Source organism: Phyllobates terribilis, unplaced genomic scaffold (assembly GCF_046119375.1).
Source record: "Phyllobates terribilis strain yellow unplaced genomic scaffold, ASM4611937v1 Scaffold_499__1_contigs__length_1316695, whole genome shotgun sequence".
Lineage (NCBI taxonomy): Eukaryota > Metazoa > Chordata > Amphibia > Anura > Dendrobatidae > Phyllobates > Phyllobates terribilis.
Genome location: NW_027363259.1, coordinates 1,201,500 through 1,216,667, shown reverse-complemented (window position 1 = coordinate 1,216,667; position 15,168 = coordinate 1,201,500). Strand labels below are relative to the sequence as shown.

Sequence of the window (15,168 nt, the reverse complement as noted above, 5' to 3'; positions counted from 1 at the left end):
TGCTGCTGCTGCTGCTGGCTGTCCAGCAGCAGACTGAAGGTGGCTGCTGCTGTGCGCAGGTATATAAAGGCTCAGAGCCTATTATGACACGCGCAGCCAGCGTTCCATTGCCACATTCCGTCTACTGCAGGCGGGATACCTGGATGGCTGAATGTCACTGAGAAGCTCACAGAGACCGCCATAAGCAACAGTTTAAAAGAATGCCACAGACTAATCAACCAAACTTTTTGGGTTGGTTTCTCTTTTATAGTCTGCAGGCATTAAATGAAAGAAGTCAGTGTTCCAGCAGAGGGAGACAACGTTTCAGAAAAGGCATTGTAGCAAACCAAAAAAGAAATTTTAAGCGCAGCAGAGTAACCAGCTCACATACCTGTTAGCTCAGGTGAGTTTAAAAGGCTGCTGTTGATAACAAGGGCATTTGCTAAATAGATGGTGTGTGTGCAACAATATACTGAAAGGTCAATTATATTGTGCAGCTTATCTCACCACCTGTAGTTATTTAGGTGAAAGCTCCAAAATGCTTGCCTAATATGTCTGTTTATCCAAAAGGAAGTATAGAGGGAGAGCTAGATAGATAGCATTGCATTACATTACATTACATGGCAATGCAATGCACAGTTGCTGAAGTTGAACCAAAATGAGCTTGTCATCTGGCTTCTGCAACTTTTAACATGAAAAATCCAATGAGGAGAAGAAAAGCAAAGCCAAAGAGTCCATCCCAAAATCCGACAAACAAGCAAAATGAACAAAAAGCATTGAATTCAATTCTTTCTGATTTTAGAAACTGCATTAAAGAAGGGGTGCACCGGTCCTGGAGATACTGCAATACCAGGTCAATGCGTGGAGTGGACAGAGCAAGCTCTTTTTCCATCTCCCTGTTCTAAAAATCCATTTAATATATGGTCCCCAGATAGGGGACGTATCAGATATTAAACTGATAAGAACAGATACTACACTTGATCTTAGCCAAAAGGCCGAGAAGCGATAACCAGAATTGGTTTCCGACTACGGTGCCACCCAAGGATTCTGAAAAGTCCATTTGTGGAGATGGCCACCTGGACTCCCGTTAAGAAGACATGCTGTCAACCTCTAGATCCCTCACATGCCTGCACTTTTCGGCTTGCTGCTGCTGCAATCCACGCGTTTTAGATCTGCATAACTCCACCTCTTTTAGCACAGTACCCTCAACCCCCGGCTGTTCCCACCCGCCTCAACACCGTTGGAAGGGAGGAGAACCAATTAAGGCGGGGGGGGGGGGTGGAACGAGCAGCTGTCTACCCTTAGCAGGAGGGTTGCTGATTAATTACCTCTCCTGCTGCTGCTGCTGCTGGCTGTCCAGCAGCAGACTGAAGGTGGCTGCTGCTGTGCGCAGGTATATAAAGGCTCAGAGCCTATTATGACACGCGCAGCCAGCGTTCCATTGCCACATTCCGTCTACTGCAGGCGGGATACCTGGATGGCTGAATGTCACTGAGAAGCTCACAGAGACCGCCATAAGCAACAGTTTAAAAGAATGCCACAGACTAATCAACCAAACTTTTTGGGTTGGTTTCTCTTTTATAGTCTGCAGGCATTAAATGAAAGAAGTCAGTGTTCCAGCAGAGGGAGACAACGTTTCAGAAAAGGCATTGTAGCAAACCAAAAAAGAAATTTTAAGCGCAGCAGAGTAACCAGCTCACATACCTGTTAGCTCAGGTGAGTTTAAAAGGCTGCTGTTGATAACAAGGGCATTTGCTAAATAGATGGTGTGTGTGCAACAATATACTGAAAGGTCAATTATATTGTGCAGCTTATCTCACCACCTGTAGTTATTTAGGTGAAAGCTCCAAAATGCTTGCCTAATATGTCTGTTTATCCAAAAGGAAGTATAGAGGGAGAGCTAGATAGATAGCATTGCATTACATTACATTACATGGCAATGCAATGCACAGTTGCTGAAGTTGAACCAAAATGAGCTTGTCATCTGGCTTCTGCAACTTTTAACATGAAAAATCCAATGAGGAGAAGAAAAGCAAAGCCAAAGAGTCCATCCCAAAATCCGACAAACAAGCAAAATGAACAAAAAGCATTGAATTCAATTCTTTCTGATTTTAGAAACTGCATTAAAGAAGGGGTGCACCGGTCCTGGAGATACTGCAATACCAGGTCAATGCGTGGAGTGGACAGAGCAAGCTCTTTTTCCATCTCCCTGTTCTAAAAATCCATTTAATATATGGTCCCCAGATAGGGGACGTATCAGATATTAAACTGATAAGAACAGATACTACACTTGATCTTAGCCAAAAGGCCGAGAAGCGATAACCAGAATTGGTTTCCGACTACGGTGCCACCCAAGGATTCTGAAAAGTCCATTTGTGGAGATGGCCACCTGGACTCCCGTTAAGAAGACATGCTGTCAACCTCTAGATCCCTCACATGCCTGCACTTTTCGGCTTGCTGCTGCTGCAATCCACGCGTTTTAGATCTGCATAACTCCACCTCTTTTAGCACAGTACCCTCAACCCCCGGCTGTTCCCACCCGCCTCAACACCGTTGGAAGGGAGGAGAACCAATTAAGGCGGGGGGGGGGGGTGGAACGAGCAGCTGTCTACCCTTAGCAGGAGGGTTGCTGATTAATTACCTCTCCTGCTGCTGCTGCTGCTGGCTGTCCAGCAGCAGACTGAAGGTGGCTGCTGCTGTGCGCAGGTATATAAAGGCTCAGAGCCTATTATGACACGCGCAGCCAGCGTTCCATTGCCACATTCCGTCTACTGCAGGCGGGATACCTGGATGGCTGAATGTCACTGAGAAGCTCACAGAGACCGCCATAAGCAACAGTTTAAAAGAATGCCACAGACTAATCAACCAAACTTTTTGGGTTGGTTTCTCTTTTATAGTCTGCAGGCATTAAATGAAAGAAGTCAGTGTTCCAGCAGAGGGAGACAACGTTTCAGAAAAGGCATTGTAGCAAACCAAAAAAGAAATTTTAAGCGCAGCAGAGTAACCAGCTCACATACCTGTTAGCTCAGGTGAGTTTAAAAGGCTGCTGTTGATAACAAGGGCATTTGCTAAATAGATGGTGTGTGTGCAACAATATACTGAAAGGTCAATTATATTGTGCAGCTTATCTCACCACCTGTAGTTATTTAGGTGAAAGCTTCAAAATGCTTGCCTAATATGTCTGTTTATCCAAAAGGAAGTATAGAGGGAGAGCTAGATAGATAGCATTGCATTACATTACATTACATGGCAATGCAATGCACAGTTGCTGAAGTTGAACCAAAATGAGCTTGTCATCTGGCTTCTGCAACTTTTAACATGAAAAATCCAATGAGGAGAAGAAAAGCAAAGCCAAAGAGTCCATCCCAAAATCCGACAAACAAGCAAAATGAACAAAAAGCATTGAATTCAATTCTTTCTGATTTTAGAAACTGCATTAAAGAAGGGGTGCACCGGTCCTGGAGATACTGCAATACCAGGTCAATGCGTGGAGTGGACAGAGCAAGCTCTTTTTCCATCTCCCTGTTCTAAAAATCCATTTAATATATGGTCCCCAGATAGGGGACGTATCAGATATTAAACTGATAAGAACAGATACTACACTTGATCTTAGCCAAAAGGCCGAGAAGCGATAACCAGAATTGGTTTCCGACTACGGTGCCACCCAAGGATTCTGAAAAGTCCATTTGTGGAGATGGCCACCTGGACTCCCGTTAAGAAGACATGCTGTCAACCTCTAGATCCCTCACATGCCTGCACTTTTCGGCTTGCTGCTGCTGCAATCCACGCGTTTTAGATCTGCATAACTCCACCTCTTTTAGCACAGTACCCTCAACCCCCGGCTGTTCCCACCCGCCTCAACACCGTTGGAAGGGAGGAGAACCAATTAAGGCGGGGGGGGGGTGGAACGAGCAGCTGTCTACCCTTAGCAGGAGGGTTGCTGATTAATTACCTCTCCTGCTGCTGCTGCTGCTGCTGGCTGTCCAGCAGCAGACTGAAGGTGGCTGCTGCTGTGCGCAGGTATATAAAGGCTCAGAGCCTATTATGACACGTGCAGCCAACGTTCCATTGCCACATTCCGTCTACTGCAGGCGGGATACCTGGATGGCTGAATGTCACTGAGAAGCTCACAGAGACCGCCATAAGCAACAGTTTAAAAGAATGCCACAGACTAATCAACCAAACTTTTTGGGTTGGTTTCTCTTTTATAGTCTGCAGGCATTAAATGAAAGAAGTCAGTGTTCCAGCAGAGGGAGACAACGTTTCAGAAAAGGCATTGTAGCAAACCAAAAAAGAAATTTTAAGCGCAGCAGAGTAACCAGCTCACATACCTGTTAGCTCAGGTGAGTTTAAAAGGCTGCTGTTGATAACAAGGGCATTTGCTAAATAGATGGTGTGTGTGCAACAATATACTGAAAGGTCAATTATATTGTGCAGCTTATCTCACCACCTGTAGTTATTTAGGTGAAAGCTCCAAAATGCTTGCCTAATATGTCTGTTTATCCAAAAGGAAGTATAGAGGGAGAGCTAGATAGATAGCATTGCATTACATTACATTACATGGCAATGCAATGCACAGTTGCTGAAGTTGAACCAAAATGAGCTTGTCATCTGGCTTCTGCAACTTTTAACATGAAAAATCCAATGAGGAGAAGAAAAGCAAAGCCAAAGAGTCCATCCCAAAATCCGACAAACAAGCAAAATGAACAAAAAGCATTGAATTCAATTTTTTCTGATTTTAGAAACTGCATTAAAGAAGGGGTGCACCGGTCCTGGAGATACTGCAATACCAGGTCAATGCGTGGAGTGGACAGAGCAAGCTCTTTTTCCATCTCCCTGTTCTAAAAATCCATTTAATATATGGTCCCCAGATAGGGGACGTATCAGATATTAAACTGATAAGAACAGATACTACACTTGATCTTAGCCAAAAGGCCGAGAAGCGATAACCAGAATTGGTTTCCGACTACGGTGCCACCCAAGGATTCTGAAAAGTCCATTTGTGGAGATGGCCACCTGGACTCCCGTTAAGAAGACATGCTGTCAACCTCTAGATCCCTCACATGCCTGCACTTTTCGGCTTGCTGCTGCTGCAATCCACGCGTTTTAGATCTGCATAACTCCACCTCTTTTAGCACAGTACCCTCAACCCCCGGCTGTTCCCACCCGCCTCAACACCGTTGGAAGGGAGGAGAACCAATTAAGGCGGGGGGGGTGGTGGAACGAGCAGCTGTCTACCCTTAGCAGGAGGGTTGCTGATTAATTACCTCTCCTGCTGCTGCTGCTGCTGCTGGCTGTCCAGCAGCAGACTGAAGGTGGCTGCTGCTGTGCGCAGGTATATAAAGGCTCAGAGCCTATTATGACACGCGCAGCCAGCGTTCCATTGCCACATTCCGTCTACTGCAGGCGGGATACCTGGATGGCTGAATGTCACTGAGAAGCTCACAGAGACCGCCATAAGCAACAGTTTAAAAGAATGCCACAGACTAATCAACCAAACTTTTTGGGTTGGTTTCTCTTTTATAGTCTGCAGGCATTAAATGAAAGAAGTCAGTGTTCCAGCAGAGGGAGACAACGTTTCAGAAAAGGCATTGTAGCAAACCAAAAAAGAAATTTTAAGCGCAGCAGAGTAACCAGCTCACATACCTGTTAGCTCAGGTGAGTTTAAAAGGCTGCTGTTGATAACAAGGGCATTTGCTAAATAGATGGTGTGTGTGCAACAATATACTGAAAGGTCAATTATATTGTGCAGCTTATCTCACCACCTGTAGTTATTTAGGTGAAAGCTCCAAAATGCTTGCCTAATATGTCTGTTTATCCAAAAGGAAGTATAGAGGGAGAGCTAGATAGATAGCATTGCATTACATTACATTACATGGCAATGCAATGCACAGTTGCTGAAGTTGAACCAAAATGAGCTTGTCATCTGGCTTCTGCAACTTTTAACATGAAAAATCCAATGAGGAGAAGAAAAGCAAAGCCAAAGAGTCCATCCCAAAATCCGACAAACAAGCAAAATGAACAAAAAGCATTGAATTCAATTCTTTCTGATTTTAGAAACTGCATTAAAGAAGGGGTGCACCGGTCCTGGAGATACTGCAATACCAGGTCAATGCGTGGAGTGGACAGAGCAAGCTCTTTTTCCATCTCCCTGTTCTAAAAATCCATTTAATATATGGTCCCCAGATAGGGGACGTATCAGATATTAAACTGATAAGAACAGATACTACACTTGATCTTAGCCAAAAGGCCGAGAAGCGATAACCAGAATTGGTTTCCGACTACGGTGCCACCCAAGGATTCTGAAAAGTCCATTTGTGGAGATGGCCACCTGGACTCCCGTTAAGAAGACATGCTGTCAACCTCTAGATCCCTCACATGCCTGCACTTTTCGGCTTGCTGCTGCTGCAATCCACGCGTTTTAGATCTGCATAACTCCACCTCTTTTAGCACAGTACCCTCAACCCCCGGCTGTTCCCACCCGCCTCAACACCGTTGGAAGGGAGGAGAACCAATTAAGGCGGGGGGGGTGGTGGAACGAGCAGCTGTCTACCCTTAGCAGGAGGGTTGCTGATTAATTACCTCTCCTGCTGCTGCTGCTGCTGCTGGCTGTCCAGCAGCAGACTGAAGGTGGCTGCTGCTGTGCGCAGGTATATAAAGGCTCAGAGCCTATTATGACACGCGCAGCCAGCGTTCCATTGCCACATTCCGTCTACTGCAGGCGGGATACCTGGATGGCTGAATGTCACTGAGAAGCTCACAGAGACCGCCATAAGCAACAGTTTAAAAGAATGCCACAGATTAATCAACCAAACTTTTTGGGTTGGTTTCTCTTTTATAGTCTGCAGGCATTAAATGAAAGAAGTCAGTGTTCCAGCAGAGGGAGACAACGTTTCAGAAAAGGCATTGTAGCAAACCAAAAAAGAAATTTTAAGCGCAGCAGAGTAACCAGCTCACATACCTGTTAGCTCAGGTGAGTTTAAAAGGCTGCTGTTGATAACAAGGGCATTTGCTAAATAGATGGTGTGTGTGCAACAATATACTGAAAGGTCAATTATATTGTGCAGCTTATCTCACCACCTGTAGTTATTTAGGTGAAAGCTCCAAAATGCTTGCCTAATATGTCTGTTTATCCAAAAGGAAGTATAGAGGGAGAGCTAGATAGATAGCATTGCATTACATTACATTACATGGCAATGCAATGCACAGTTGCTGAAGTTGAACCAAAATGAGCTTGTCATCTGGCTTCTGCAACTTTTAACATGAAAAATCCAATGAGGAGAAGAAAAGCAAAGCCAAAGAGTCCATCCCAAAATCCGACAAACAAGCAAAATGAACAAAAAGCATTGAATTCAATTCTTTCTGATTTTAGAAACTGCATTAAAGAAGGGGTGCACCGGTCCTGGAGATACTGCAATACCAGGTCAATGCGTGGAGTGGACAGAGCAAGCTCTTTTTCCATCTCCCTGTTCTAAAAATCCATTTAATATATGGTCCCCAGATAGGGGACGTATCAGATATTAAACTGATAAGAACAGATACTACACTTGATCTTAGCCAAAAGGCCGAGAAGCGATAACCAGAATTGGTTTCCGACTACGGTGCCACCCAAGGATTCTGAAAAGTCCATTTGTGGAGATGGCCACCTGGACTCCCGTTAAGAAGACATGCTGTCAACCTCTAGATCCCTCACATGCCTGCACTTTTCGGCTTGCTGCTGCTGCAATCCACGCGTTTTAGATCTGCATAACTCCACCTCTTTTAGCACAGTACCCTCAACCCCCGGCTGTTCCCACCCGCCTCAACACCGTTGGAAGGGAGGAGAACCAATTAAGGCGGGGGGGGTGGTGGAACGAGCAGCTGTCTACCCTTAGCAGGAGGGTTGCTGATTAATTACCTCTCCTGCTGCTGCTGCTGCTGCTGGCTGTCCAGCAGCAGACTGAAGGTGGCTGCTGCTGTGCGCAGGTATATAAAGGCTCAGAGCCTATTATGACACGCGCAGCCAGCGTTCCATTGCCACATTCCGTCTACTGCAGGCGGGATACCTGGATGGCTGAATGTCACTGAGAAGCTCACAGAGACCGCCATAAGCAACAGTTTAAAAGAATGCCACAGACTAATCAACCAAACTTTTTGGGTTGGTTTCTCTTTTATAGTCTGCAGGCATTAAATGAAAGAAGTCAGTGTTCCAGCAGAGGGAGACAACGTTTCAGAAAAGGCATTGTAGCAAACCAAAAAAGAAATTTTAAGCGCAGCAGAGTAACCAGCTCACATACCTGTTAGCTCAGGTGAGTTTAAAAGGCTGCTGTTGATAACAAGGGCATTTGCTAAATAGATGGTGTGTGTGCAACAATATACTGAAAGGTCAATTATATTGTGCAGCTTATCTCACCACCTGTAGTTATTTAGGTGAAAGCTCCAAAATGCTTGCCTAATATGTCTGTTTATCCAAAAGGAAGTATAGAGGGAGAGCTAGATAGATAGCATTGCATTACATTACATTACATGGCAATGCAATGCACAGTTGCTGAAGTTGAACCAAAATGAGCTTGTCATCTGGCTTCTGCAACTTTTAACATGAAAAATCCAATGAGGAGAAGAAAAGCAAAGCCAAAGAGTCCATCCCAAAATCCGACAAACAAGCAAAATGAACAAAAAGCATTGAATTCAATTCTTTCTGATTTTAGAAACTGCATTAAAGAAGGGGTGCACCGGTCCTGGAGATACTGCAATACCAGGTCAATGCGTGGAGTGGACAGAGCAAGCTCTTTTTCCATCTCCCTGTTCTAAAAATCCATTTAATATATGGTTCCCATTTAGGGGACGTATCAGATATTAAACTGATAAGAACAGATACTACACTTGATCTTAGCCAAAAGGCCGAGAAGCGATAACCAGAATTGGTTTCCGACTACGGTGCCACCCAAGGATTCTGAAAAGTCCATTTGTGGAGATGGCCACCTGGACTCCCGTTAAGAAGACATGCTGTCAACCTCTAGATCCCTCACATGCCTGCACTTTTCGGCTTGCTGCTGCTGCAATCCACGCGTTTTAGATCTGCATAACTCCACCTCTTTTAGCACAGTACCCTCAACCCCCGGCTGTTCCCACCCGCCTCAACACCGTTGGAAGGGAGGAGAGCCAATTAAGGCGGGGGGGGGGGGTGGAACGAGCAGCTGTCTACCCTTAGCAGGAGGGTTGCTGATTAATTACCTCTCCTGCTGCTGCTGCTGCTGGCTGTCCAGCAGCAGACTGAAGGTGGCTGCTGCTGTGCGCAGGTATATAAAGGCTCAGAGCCTATTATGACACGCGCAGCCAGCGTTCCATTGCCACATTCCGTCTACTGCAGGCGGGATACCTGGATGGCTGAATGTCACTGAGAAGCTCACAGAGACCGCCATAAGCAACAGTTTAAAAGAATGCCACAGACTAATCAACCAAACTTTTTGGGTTGGTTTCTCTTTTATAGTCTGCAGGCATTAAATGAAAGAAGTCAGTGTTCCAGCAGAGGGAGACAACGTTTCAGAAAAGGCATTGTAGCAAACCAAAAAAGAAATTTTAAGCGCAGCAGAGTAACCAGCTCACATACCTGTTAGCTCAGGTGAGTTTAAAAGGCTGCTGTTGATAACAAGGGCATTTGCTAAATAGATGGTGTGTGTGCAACAATATACTGAAAGGTCAATTATATTGTGCAGCTTATCTCACCACCTGTAGTTATTTAGGTGAAAGCTCCAAAATGCTTGCCTAATATGTCTGTTTATCCAAAAGGAAGTATAGAGGGAGAGCTAGATAGATAGCATTGCATTACATTACATTACATGGCAATGCAATGCACAGTTGCTGAAGTTGAACCAAAATGAGCTTGTCATCTGGCTTCTGCAACTTTTAACATGAAAAATCCAATGAGGAGAAGAAAAGCAAAGCCAAAGAGTCCATCCCAAAATCCGACAAACAAGCAAAATGAACAAAAAGCATTGAATTCAATTCTTTCTGATTTTAGAAACTGCATTAAAGAAGGGGTGCACCAGTCCTGGAGATACTGCAATACCAGGTCAATGCGTGGAGTGGACAGAGCAAGCTCTTTTTCCATCTCCCTGTTCTAAAAATCCATTTAATATATGGTCCCCAGATAGGGGACGTATCAGATATTAAACTGATAAGAACAGATACTACACTTGATCTTAGCCAAAAGGCCGAGAAGCGATAACCAGAATTGGTTTCCGACTACGGTGCCACCCAAGGATTCTGAAAAGTCCATTTGTGGAGATGGCCACCTGGACTCCCGTTAAGAAGACATGCTGTCAACCTCTAGATCCCTCACATGCCTGCACTTTTCAGCTTGCTGCTGCTGCAATCCACGCGTTTTAGATCTGCATAACTCCACCTCTTTTAGCACAGTACCCTCAACCCCCGGCTGTTCCCACCCGCCTCAACACCGTTGGAAGGGAGGAGAACCAATTAAGGCGGGGGGGGGGGGGGGTGGAACGAGCACCTGTCTACCCTTAGCAGGAGGGTTGCTGATTAATTTCCTCTCCTGCTGCTGCTGCTGCTGGCTGTCCAGCAGCAGACTGAAGGTGGCTGCTGCTGTGCGCAGGTATATAAAGGCTCAGAGCCTATTATGACACGCGCAGCCAGCGTTCCATTGCCACATTCCGTCTACTGCAGGCGGGATACCTGGATGGCTGAATGTCACTGAGAAGCTCACAGAGACCGCCATAAGCAACAGTTTAAAAGAATGCCACAGACTAATCAACCAAACTTTTTGGGTTGGTTTCTCTTTTATAGTCTGCAGGCATTAAATGAAAGAAGTCAGTGTTCCAGCAGAGGGAGACAACGTTTCAGAAAAGGCATTGTAGCAAACCAAAAAAGAAATTTTAAGCGCAGCAGAGTAACCAGCTCACATACCTGTTAGCTCAGGTGAGTTTAAAAGGCTGCTGTTGATAACAAGGGAATTTGCTAAATAGATGGTGTGTGTGCAACAATATACTGAAAGGTCAATTATATTGTGCAGCTTATCTCACCACCTGTAGTTATTTAGGTGAAAGCTCCAAAATGCTTGCCTAATATGTCTGTTTATCCAAAAGGAAGTATAGAGGGAGAGCTAGATAGATAGCATTGCATTACATTACATTACATGGCAATGCAATGCACAGTTGCTGAAGTTGAACCAAAATGAGCTTGTCATCTGGCTTCTGCAACTTTTAACATGAAAAATCCAATGAGGAGAAGAAAAGCAAAGCCAAAGAGTCCATCCCAAAATCCGACAAACAAGCAAAATGAACAAAAAGCATTGAATTCAATTCTTTCTGATTTTAGAAACTGCATTAAAGAAGGGGTGCACCGGTCCTGGAGATACTGCAATACCAGGTCAATGCGTGGAGTGGACAGAGCAAGCTCTTTTTCCATCTCCCTGTTCTAAAAATCCATTTAATATATGGTCCCCAGATAGGGGACGTATCAGATATTAAACTGATAAGAACAGATACTACACTTGATCTTAGCCAAAAGGCCGAGAAGCGATAACCAGAATTGGTTTCCGACTACGGTGCCACCCAAGGATTCTGAAAAGTCCATTTGTGGAGATGGCCACCTGGACTCCCGTTAAGAAGACATGCTGTCAACCTCTAGATCCCTCACATGCCTGCACTTTTCGGCTTGCTGCTGCTGCAATCCACGCGTTTTCGATCTGCATAACTCCACCTCTTTTAGCACAGTACCCTCAACCCCCGGCTGTTCCCACCCGCCTCAACACCGTTGGAAGGGAGGAGAACCAATTAAGGCGGGGGGGGGGGTGGAACGAGCAGCTGTCTACCCTTAGCAGGAGGGTTGCTGATTAATTACCTCTCCTGCTGCTGCTGCTGCTGGCTGTCCAGCAGCAGACTGAAGGTGGCTGCTGCTGTGCGCAGGTATATAAAGGCTCAGAGCCTATTATGACACGCGCAGCCAGCGTTCCATTGCCACATTCCGTCTACTGCAGGCGGGATACCTGGATGGCTGAATGTCACTGAGAAGCTCACAGAGACCGCCATAAGCAACAGTTTAAAAGAATGCCACAGACTAATCAACCAAACTTTTTGGGTTGGTTTCTCTTTTATAGTCTGCAGGCATTAAATGAAAGAAGTCAGTGTTCCAGCAGAGGGAGACAACGTTTCAGAAAAGGCATTGTAGCAAACCAAAAAAGAAATTTTAAGCGCAGCAGAGTAACCAGCTCACATACCTGTTAGCTCAGGTGAGTTTAAAAGGCTGCTGTTGATAACAAGGGCATTTGCTAAATAGATGGTGTGTGTGCAACAATATACTGAAAGGTCAATTATATTGTGCAGCTTATCTCACCACCTGTAGTTATTTAGGTGAAAGCTCCAAAATGCTTGCCTAATATGTCTGTTTATCCAAAAGGAAGTATAGAGGGAGAGCTAGATAGATAGCATTGCATTACATTACATTACATGGCAATGCAATGCACAGTTGCTGAAGTTGAACCAAAATGAGCTTGTCATCTGGCTTCTGCAACTTTTAACATGAAAAATCCAATGAGGAGAAGAAAAGCAAAGCCAAAGAGTCCATCCCAAAATCCGACAAACAAGCAAAATGAACAAAAAGCATTGAATTCAATTCTTTCTGATTTTAGAAACTGCATTAAAGAAGGGGTGCACCGGTCCTGGAGATACTGCAATACCAGGTCAATGCGTGGAGTGGACAGAGCAAGCTCTTTTTCCATCTCCCTGTTCTAAAAATCCATTTAATATATGGTCCCCAGATAGGGGACGTATCAGATATTAAACTGATAAGAACAGATACTACACTTGATCTTAGCCAAAAGGCCGAGAAGCGATAACCAGAATTGGTTTCCGACTACGGTGCCACCCAAGGATTCTGAAAAGTCCATTTGTGGAGATGGCCACCTGGACTCCCGTTAAGAAGACATGCTGTCAACCTCTAGATCCCTCACATGCCTGCACTTTTCGGCTTGCTGCTGCTGCAATCCACGCGTTTTAGATCTGCATAACTCCACCTCTTTTAGCACAGTACCCTCAACCCCCGGCTGTTCCCACCCGCCTCAACACCGTTGGAAGGGAGGAGAACCAATTAAGGCGGGGGGGGGGGGGTGGAACGAGCAGCTGTCTACCCTTAGCAGGAGGGTTGCTGATTAATTACCTCTCCTGCTGCTGCTGCTGCTGGCTGTCCAGCAGCAGACTGAAGGTGGCTGCTGCTGTGCGCAGGAATATAAAGGCTCAGAGCCTATTATGACACGCGCAGCCAGCGTTCCATTGCCACATTCCGTCTACTGCAGGCGGGATACCTGGATGGCTGAATGTCACTGAGAAGCTCACAGAGACCGCCATAAGCAACAGTTTAAAAGAATGCCACAGACTAATCAACCAAACTTTTTGGGTTGGTTTCTCTTTTATAGTCTGCAGGCATTAAATGAAAGAAGTCAGTGTTCCAGCAGAGGGAGACAACGTTTCAGAAAAGGCATTGTAGCAAACCAAAAAAGAAATTTTAAGCGCAGCAGAGTAACCAGCTCACATACCTGTTAGCTCAGGTGAGTTTAAAAGGCTGCTGTTGATAACAAGGGCATTTGCTAAATAGATGGTGTGTGTGCAACAATATACTGAAAGGTCAATTATATTGTGCAGCTTATCTCACCACCTGTAGTTATTTAGGTGAAAGCTCCAAAATGCTTGCCTAATATGTCTGTTTATCCAAAAGGAAGTATAGAGGGAGAGCTAGATAGATAGCATTGCATTACATTACATTACATGGCAATGCAATGCACAGTTGCTGAAGTTGAACCAAAATGAGCTTGTCATCTGGCTTCTGCAACTTTTAACATGAAAAATCCAATGAGGAGAAGAAAAGCAAAGCCAAAGAGTCCATCCCAAAATCCGACAAACAAGCAAAATGAACAAAAAGCATTGAATTCAATTCTTTCTGATTTTAGAAACTGCATTAAAGAAGGGGTGCACCGGTCCTGGAGATACTGCAATACCAGGTCAATGCGTGGAGTGGACAGAGCAAGCTCTTTTTCCATCTCCCTGTTCTAAAAATCCATTTAATATATGGTCCCCAGATAGGGGACGTATCAGATATTAAACTGATAAGAACAGATACTACACTTGATCTTAGCCAAAAGGCCGAGAAGCGATAACCAGAATTGGTTTCCGACTACGGTGCCACCCAAGGATTCTGAAAAGTCCATTTGTGGAGATGGCCACCTGGACTCCCGTTAAGAAGACATGCTGTCAACCTCTAGATCCCTCACATGCCTGCACTTTTCGGCTTGCTGCTGCTGCAATCCACGCGTTTTAGATCTGCATAACTCCACCTCTTTTAGCACAGTACCCTCAACCCCCGGCTGTTCCCACCCGCCTCAACACCGTTGGAAGGGAGGAGAACCAATTAAGGCGGGGGTGGGGGGTGGAACGAGCAGCTGTCTACCCTTAGCAGGAGGGTTGCTGATTAATTACCTCTCCTGCTGCTGCTGCTGCTGGCTGTCCAGCAGCAGACTGAAGGTGGCTGCTGCTGTGCGCAGGTATATAAAGGCTCAGAGCCTATTATGACACGCGCAGCCAGCGTTCCATTGCCACATTCCGTCTACTGCAGGCGGGATACCTGGATGGCTGAATGTCACTGAGAAGCTCACAGAGACCGCCATAAGCAACAGTTTAAAAGAATGCCACAGACTAATCAACCAAACTTTTTGGGTTGGTTTCTCTTTTATAGTCTGCAGGCATTAAATGAAAGAAGTCAGTGTTCCAGCAGAGGGAGACAACGTTTCAGAAAAGGCATTGTAGCAAACCAAAAAAGAAATTTTAAGCGCAGCAGAGTAACCAGCTCACATACCTGTTAGCTCAGGTGAGTTTAAAAGGCTGCTGTTGATAACAAGGGCATTTGCTAAATAGATGGTGTGTGTGCAACAATATACTGAAAGGTCAATTATATTGTGCAGCTTATCTCACCACCTGTAGTTATTTAGGTGAAAGCTCCAAAATGCTTGCCTAATATGTCTGTTTATCCAAAAGGAAGTATAGAGGGAGAGCTAGATAGATAGCATTGCATTACATTACATTACATGGCAATGCAATGCACAGTTGCTGAAGTTGAACCAAAATGAGCTTGTCATCTGGCTTCTGCAACTTTTAACATGAAAAATCCAATGAGGAGAAGAAAAGCAAAGCCAAAGAGTCC

The 15,168-nt window shown here is 45.1% G+C and overlaps 11 non-coding genes across 11 annotated transcripts; all 11 read right to left on the bottom strand.

Annotated features, from left to right (window-relative positions):
- Window positions 1–795: 795 nt before the first annotated feature.
- LOC141230881 (U2 spliceosomal RNA) lies at window positions 796–986 on the bottom strand. The gene has a single exon (XR_012297330.1). It is a non-coding gene; the product is annotated as a U2 spliceosomal RNA (small nuclear RNA).
- A 1,122-nt stretch (window positions 987–2,108) lies between these two features.
- Window positions 2,109–2,299, bottom strand: LOC141230879 (U2 spliceosomal RNA). The gene has a single exon (XR_012297328.1). It is a non-coding gene; the product is annotated as a U2 spliceosomal RNA (small nuclear RNA).
- A 1,122-nt stretch (window positions 2,300–3,421) lies between these two features.
- On the bottom strand, window positions 3,422–3,612 carry LOC141230878 (U2 spliceosomal RNA). Its single transcript, XR_012297327.1, has one exon. It is a non-coding gene; the product is annotated as a U2 spliceosomal RNA (small nuclear RNA).
- Window positions 3,613–4,735: 1,123 nt separating this feature from the next.
- Window positions 4,736–4,926, bottom strand: LOC141230877 (U2 spliceosomal RNA). The gene has a single exon (XR_012297326.1). It is a non-coding gene; the product is annotated as a U2 spliceosomal RNA (small nuclear RNA).
- A 1,124-nt stretch (window positions 4,927–6,050) lies between these two features.
- LOC141230876 (U2 spliceosomal RNA) lies at window positions 6,051–6,241 on the bottom strand. Its single transcript, XR_012297325.1, has one exon. It is a non-coding gene; the product is annotated as a U2 spliceosomal RNA (small nuclear RNA).
- Window positions 6,242–7,365: 1,124 nt separating this feature from the next.
- On the bottom strand, window positions 7,366–7,556 carry LOC141230875 (U2 spliceosomal RNA). The gene has a single exon (XR_012297324.1). It is a non-coding gene; the product is annotated as a U2 spliceosomal RNA (small nuclear RNA).
- Window positions 7,557–8,680: 1,124 nt separating this feature from the next.
- LOC141230220 (U2 spliceosomal RNA) lies at window positions 8,681–8,871 on the bottom strand. The gene has a single exon (XR_012296774.1). It is a non-coding gene; the product is annotated as a U2 spliceosomal RNA (small nuclear RNA).
- A 1,122-nt stretch (window positions 8,872–9,993) lies between these two features.
- LOC141230143 (U2 spliceosomal RNA) lies at window positions 9,994–10,184 on the bottom strand. Its single transcript, XR_012296699.1, has one exon. It is a non-coding gene; the product is annotated as a U2 spliceosomal RNA (small nuclear RNA).
- Window positions 10,185–11,309: 1,125 nt separating this feature from the next.
- LOC141230873 (U2 spliceosomal RNA) lies at window positions 11,310–11,500 on the bottom strand. The gene has a single exon (XR_012297323.1). It is a non-coding gene; the product is annotated as a U2 spliceosomal RNA (small nuclear RNA).
- Window positions 11,501–12,621: 1,121 nt separating this feature from the next.
- Window positions 12,622–12,812, bottom strand: LOC141230872 (U2 spliceosomal RNA). The gene has a single exon (XR_012297322.1). It is a non-coding gene; the product is annotated as a U2 spliceosomal RNA (small nuclear RNA).
- A 1,123-nt stretch (window positions 12,813–13,935) lies between these two features.
- On the bottom strand, window positions 13,936–14,126 carry LOC141230871 (U2 spliceosomal RNA). The gene has a single exon (XR_012297321.1). It is a non-coding gene; the product is annotated as a U2 spliceosomal RNA (small nuclear RNA).
- Between the last annotated feature and the right edge of the window lie 1,042 nt (window positions 14,127–15,168).